The 6,803-nt window shown below is 39.1% G+C and overlaps 1 long non-coding RNA gene across 1 annotated transcript in view; it reads left to right on the top strand.

The window, feature by feature from the left end:
* Positions 1-2,230, top strand: part of LOC110271745 — a 6,786-nt gene extending 4,556 nt beyond the window's left edge. The window contains exons 2-3 of the long non-coding RNA XR_002362374.1: positions 195-1,292; positions 1,604-2,230. This is a non-coding gene — a long non-coding RNA (uncharacterized LOC110271745). The remainder of the gene's footprint in view (positions 1-194; positions 1,293-1,603) is intronic.

Raw genomic sequence — 6,803 nt, 5'->3', positions numbered from 1 at the left:
TTCTTTTAATGGAAGGGATCCTTAAGAGAATCATTAGAATCGAATTAGATCAATTAGTATCAATTGTACTTATATAGCGTATTTGTATATTAATTGTAGGATTCTATATTTTTATTATTTTGATTCTACTAGCAGCTATATATACCTCTTGTACATTGTATTTTTCTGACCACCTGAATAATACACTATTTCAGATTACTCTCTTGTTTCAAACATGGTATCAAGAGCATAGGTTTTTTTTTCCAATGAAAATTCGGTCATAGCCCCTTGTTTTTTTCCTCTTCCGGCAGTGTTTTTTGGCCTCATTTTTCGATCCTTTCCCGACGCTTTGGTTTGTCACCGCCCCTACCACCGTCTTCTTCTCGTCGTTGCGAGTTCAACGAAACCAGCCTCGTCGTCGGAAACCACCGCACGCGCCGCCACGCGCCGTCTGAAGGTCGTCGTCCGTTTTGCTTCTTTTCCTTCTTCCAGACGCTTCCAGGACCGTCCGATCTCAACATCAACGCCCAGGATTGACCCACGTGTCGCGAAGCCACGCCCCCAGGATCAGCGCCCACCCAGCACCGTTCGATCTTTAGCCACGATCCACCGGTCTAGCGAGCGCCACGTGTCGCGAAGTCAGCGCCTCTAGCAACCCGCGCTCGCACCCGACCCGACCCGTCTCACGACCCGCGCACCACCCTCGCTGACTCAGCGCTGACGAGGCTTCTCTTCTCCACTCAGACGTCGCCACGTGTCACCTTCTTGCTGACGTGGCTGCTAACATGGAATCTGACGTGGCAGCTGACGTGTCATACAGTGGGGCCCTCCCTAAGGTTTTTTGGTGAGCTCTTTTCGATTTTGCCGTCTATTTTCTCGTTTTCTGCTCCAAAACTGTAATTTTCTCTCCTCTCTTTGATCTCTATGTCTACTATTATGGAAAAGTCAGATATCTTTGCTGCCACAGACAGAAAGGATAAATTCTGTTGAAATTGTAACCGCTATGGGCACCTCTTCTCTGATTGTCCTTCTGTTGAATGTCGCACATGCCACAAGAAAGGTCACATTAGTTACCATTGTTCACAGCTGTTTTGTCATTATTGCAAGCTCTCGGGACATTTGATTACTGTCTGTCCTACTCGCCCACCACGTCCTCATCATCTCACGCATGCTTGTCATCCCAACTTCTCCAAGAATGTGTCTGCTTCTACTATTGCTGCTACTACTGAATCTACCACCTCTGCTCCTCTCAACCCATCTCATGTCTCTCTCTGATATTACGTCTCTCCTTAAGCATATTCTCTCCCATTCTGGTAATACTCCTGTTGCTTTTTTGACACCTCTAGGTAATTCTACATGGTACTTTGATTCCGGTTGCTTTAATTACATGTCACCTTTGTGTCATCTCTTTTCGTCTTTGTCTACTACTGCCAATGCACCTTCTGTCAATACTGTTAACGGTTCCCTCTTGCACGCAACACACAAGGGTTCTATTTTCCAGTCAAGTCTTAATCTTCCTAATACTTATTATATTTCCAAGTTGAACTTTAACCTCATTTCTGTTGGTCAACTTGTTGATCTCGGTTTTGATGTCACTTTTTCTATTTCTGGTTATAATGTACAGGATCGTCAGACGGGATAAATCATCGGGACTGGACGTAAGGTTGGAAGGTTGTTTGAACTCGAGAATCTTCATATTCCTCCTGTGCAAAATCTCTGTGCTACTTCTTCTCCTTCTACTCTTCACTTATGGCATCAACGTCTTGCCCACACCTCCTTGGGAAAGATGCGTCCTCTTGTGTCTCAGGGTGTTTTGGGTCAGGTTAATCATGAGTTTTTTTATTGTATTTCTTGTCAAACTGCTAAACAACCCGCTTTACTTGATGATTATTCTCGTTTTACTTGGGTTTATTTGATGACCAATCGCCATGAGTTACCTCAAATTTATATTAACTTTGCCACTATGATTAAAACTCAATTTTCCAAGGTCATTAAGGTTTTTCGCCGCGATAATGCTATAGAATACTGTGATTCCAAACTCTTAACCTTTCTTGCAGAATAGGGTACCTTGTTTGAGTTTTCTTGCCCTGGTACGTCTCAACAAAATGGCCGAGCTTAACGCAAACACCATCAAATTCTTGACTCTGTTCGTGCAATGCTTCTTTCTTCTTCGTGTCCTGAGCGTACTTGGGGTGAAGCTGTTCTCATTGCTATCCATGTTATCAATAGACTCCCTTCTTCTGTTCTTGGTAATGTTACTCTGTTTGAGCGTCTTTATCATACCTCCCCAGATTATAGTTCTCTTCGAGTTTTTGGTTGTGTCTGTTTTGTTCTTCTTCAGCCTCATGAACATAGTAAACTTGAACCTCGGGATCGTATGTGTTGTTTCCTTGGTTATGGCACTGAACACAAGGGTTATCATTGTTGGGATCCTCTGTCTAACCGTATTCGTATATCTCGTTATGTTGTCTTCTGGGAGCATCACATGTTTTCTCGATTCTCCTCCTTTGAGTCCATTCCTCCTACTCAGTCACCTTTTTTCACTAACCTCAATGTTGATCTATTTTCTAGTGATGATTCTACATATTCTATCTCGAGTCACTCTCCACATCCTCATGTTCTTTTGCTTTCTCCATCTCCCGATGATTTCGGACCGGACAACGCTCCTGCTCCTACCGTCATGCCTCCTCCTCCCACTCGTTCTTCCAGGGTAAGAAATCCACCTCCTCATCTTCTTGATTATCATTGTTTTTCAACTATTCTTCATCAACATGAACCTAAGTCATTCAAAGAGACATCCACAAATCTAAATTGGCAACAAGCAATGCAGGAAAAAATACATGCGCTTGAAAAAGCACACACTTGGGATTTGGTTGATCCTCCTTTTAATCAGGAAGTTGTGGGAAGCATATGGGTATACAAGAGCACGACTCGCTCTGATGGTTCTATTGACCGTTATAAAGCACGATTGGTTGCTCAGGGTTGTACGCAAGAGTATGGTATTGACTATGAAGAGACTTTTACTCCTGTTGCTCGTCTCACATATGTTCGAGCTCTTCTTGCCATTGCTGCGGTCAAAAAATGGTCTCTCAGTCAGATGGATGTGAAGAATGCATTTCTTAATGGAGATTTGAAAAGATAGGTCTATATGAAACCCCTCCGGGTTATCCTTGTCCTTCTAGCAAAGTTTGTCTCCTTTGCAAGGCACTCTATGGACTTAAGCAAGCTCATCGTGAATGGTTTGACAAGTTCAGCACTACCATATGCAGTCTTGGTTTCACTTGCAGCCCTCATGAGAATTCTCTCTTTATTCGTAAAAGTGAACGTGGAGTTGTTCTTCTACTTCTGTATGTTGATGACATGATCATTACTGGAGATGATGTTGATGGTATCTCTGATCTCAAGGCATCCCTTCAGCGTACTTTTGAGATGAAAGATCTTGGTTCTCTCAGCTATTTTTTTGGTCTAGAAGTCATATCCACCGATGATGGCATCTATCTCTCTCAAGCTAAATATGCTTCAGATCTTCTTGCTCGAGTTAGAATTACAGATAGTCGCACTAAGTCTACCCCTTTTGAGCCTAATGTTCGATTTACTCCTATGGATGGCACTGTTTTGGATAATCCTACTCTTTATCGACAGCTAGTTGGAGGACTCGTCTACTTAATTGTCACCCGACCAGACATCGCCTATCCGGTTAATGTTCTTAGCCAGTTCTTGTCAGCTCCTCGTACTACGTACTATGCGGCAGTTCTTCGCATTCTTCGCTACATCAAAGGCACTCTATTCCATGGCCTTTACTTTTCTGCCCATTCCTCCTTGTCCCTTCAGGCATACTCCGATGCTGATTGGGCTAGTGATCCCACTGATCGTCGTTCTACTACTGGTTATTGTTTGTTTCTTGGCGACGCTCTCATTTCTTGGCGTGCTAAGAAGCAAACATTCACTGCTCATTCAAGCACAGAGGATGAGTACCGTGCTCTCGCTGACACCACTGCTGAGGTTGTCTCGATTCGTTGGCTTCTCGAAGATTTGGGTGCTCCTCAATCGTCCTCTACTGATGTTTTTTGTGACAACTGCAATGCTATTCAGATTGCCCATAATAATGTGTTCCATGAATGCACCAAACACATTGAGATTGATTGCCACTTTATTCGGCAACGTATCCTTATTGGTGTTGTTCGTCTCATCGCTGTTGAAATACTGGAACAGACTGCTGATATCTTCATGAAGGCTCATCATCCGACTCGTTTCCGGACTCTATTATCCAAACTCAGGATGGTATCCTTAGCTCCCGCTTGAGTTTGAGGGGGAATATTAAGAGAATCATTAGAATCGAATTAGATCATTAGTATCAATTCTACTTATATAGCGTATCTGTATATTAATTGTTGGATTCTATACTTTTATTAATTTGATTCTACTAGCAGCTATATATACCCCGTGTACATTGTACTTTTCTGACAACCTGAATAATACACTATTTCAGATTACTCTCTTGTTTCTAACACAATCAAAATCTAAAACTAAATTAATATTAAGAGGAGCAATATAAAAAATATGCATACCAAAAGATAGATCTTGTCTTCTTTTAACTAACACTAATGAACACTAATGTTTTCTACAAGGGGAGCACATGAGTAGTTAGCAAGGCACCCATTTTTCAAAAATTAGAGGGCACTGACAGAGTCAGATTCCCCAATAAGAGTTTATACTATTGAGCATTAGCAATTTATAAACTATGGACAATGCCTCACAATTCAGCATGAGTTATCAAGCAGCTTCCAAGATTGCAAGAGAAACTCAAGATAAACCTTCCCAAGTGATCTCTAAATAAACTACCACAAGAAATACTATTAAGATGGCCTAAAAAAGATCCATTCACATTAAGTTTCAACACATAATTCGGTGGCGGAAACCATCGAATGAGACACTGTGGTTTAACATTGACAGAACTCTTTCTTTGATATTTATCAATCTTTAGGATCTCGTTAGTTCGAACTCTAATTTGATGCACAACCATGGAAACAGGGATAACCTTTCCATCAAAAATAAATTTATTACAGCAAAACCAAAGAAAGGTAGTAGCAACACCAAAGAGGTAAGACCAGTGACTTAGGCACTCTAGGTTGCTCAACAACCAATGAACGACGTCCGTGTTGAAGAAGGAAGGTGCTTGGACAACAGAGATAAATGCATTTTATATATTCCTAGCAAAGTAACAGTCGCGTAAAACATGCTCCACCAATTCGTTCGACATTAGTTAGAATGACTTGAAGAGCAGCGAGCCAAAGAAAAAAACGAGTTCGTTCGGAACCCTTCCAGTTCCAAAACTAAATTAAAGAGCCAATTGGGGCTGTTAAGAGTATCTTGAATAGCTTGATAAGCTGACTTAAGGCTAAACGCTCCATCAGGTGAGGGTGGCCACGCAACATGATTAACTGGCTTTCAAGAAGAGGGGGGACATTGCCACAATTTTTTTTACCACATCCTCCAGCAGGATCTCAGCTCCTTGAGTCTCACAATGTCCCAGGATCCTGAAACGGTAAGAAAATCAGTCAGGTTCACAGAGTAACCAATATAATCACCTACTTGAGTTGTGTGATGTTCAAGCCTCCTTAATCGAGGGACCCAATTATGCTTTCAAAAATCTATTTTAGAACCATCTCGATGCGCCAGATATGGTTAGATTCCACTATATCCCAGTTAGTACAAATTCCTTTCCACGAGTTAGAGCTACTTTGTTTCTGCTCCACCTTCGAAATAATGTCATTTCCGCTTCCATACTTTGACCAAAGAACTCTAGCCCGCAAGGCATCTTTATTTTCAATAAGCCCCACCCCACTTTCATCATAAATGCATGGCGAATTCCAGGCCACCCGATTTTTTTTATTCGCAAACTTTTTTCCAGCTCACCAAATGAATTTTGCGAGTTTGATTGGTGTCTCCCTAAAAAAAATTTCTGCATTTTTTATTAACAGCGTTACAAGTAGTTTTAGGTAAAAAAGTAATTTGCATATTATAAGATGGAATAGAAGAAAGGACAAATTTTACTAGAGTATTTTTTCTATCAAAGACAACGAAAAGACTTTCTAAAAATTTAGTCTAACATTCAGCTTGTCAATAATATTATTGAAAGTGTTTTTTAAAACTCTAGAATGATGAAGAGGCGCACTCAAATATTTTTTTAAATCATCCGTTATAGAGAAATTAAAAAAAATAAACCGTTAATAGATCAATAAAAAATTTTATTATCAACTATTCCAAATGTACTTATTAAGATCTTTAATGTATGAAAGTTTTATTAAAAATGATATTTTTAGTTTTTAAGGTATTTATTGAAAAAAAAAGTTAAACTTTTTTACTATATAAATAACCATAATAAACGATTAATGCCACTTATTAACAAAATCCATACATAAAATAATAGTTTGGGATTATAGGTTATTTATTGCATTAGCAAAAATGATATTTGACTTAGAAAAATTATTAGAAGTCTTAACTCATCCTTTCAGTTATTCTCTTAATTTTTAAACAAATTTTTTTTTGAATATTTTACTCTTTTGATATTTAAAAAAAAAAATAAATTTTAGTCAACACTCATAAATAAAAAGGTTAGCTATATATTCTCTATAACTTATTTAATTATTACTAGTAAAGTTTAGTTTGTGTCATCACAGTTAATGTTAATCATGTCTCTAACCATAATTTTAAAAACTAAATTACTAAACTATGATAAAATCTATTTTACAAATTAGAATAATTTTAAAAAAAATCTAATTTTGCAATTTTACCGAATTTCTCATACCACAATTTTTTGAATA

Source organism: Arachis ipaensis, chromosome B05, assembly GCF_000816755.2.
Source record: "Arachis ipaensis cultivar K30076 chromosome B05, Araip1.1, whole genome shotgun sequence".
In the NCBI taxonomy this organism is placed as follows: Eukaryota; Viridiplantae; Streptophyta; class Magnoliopsida; order Fabales; family Fabaceae; genus Arachis; species Arachis ipaensis.
The sequence above is the reverse complement of the archived record's forward strand: the minus strand, read 5'-3'. Positions and strand labels throughout refer to the sequence as shown.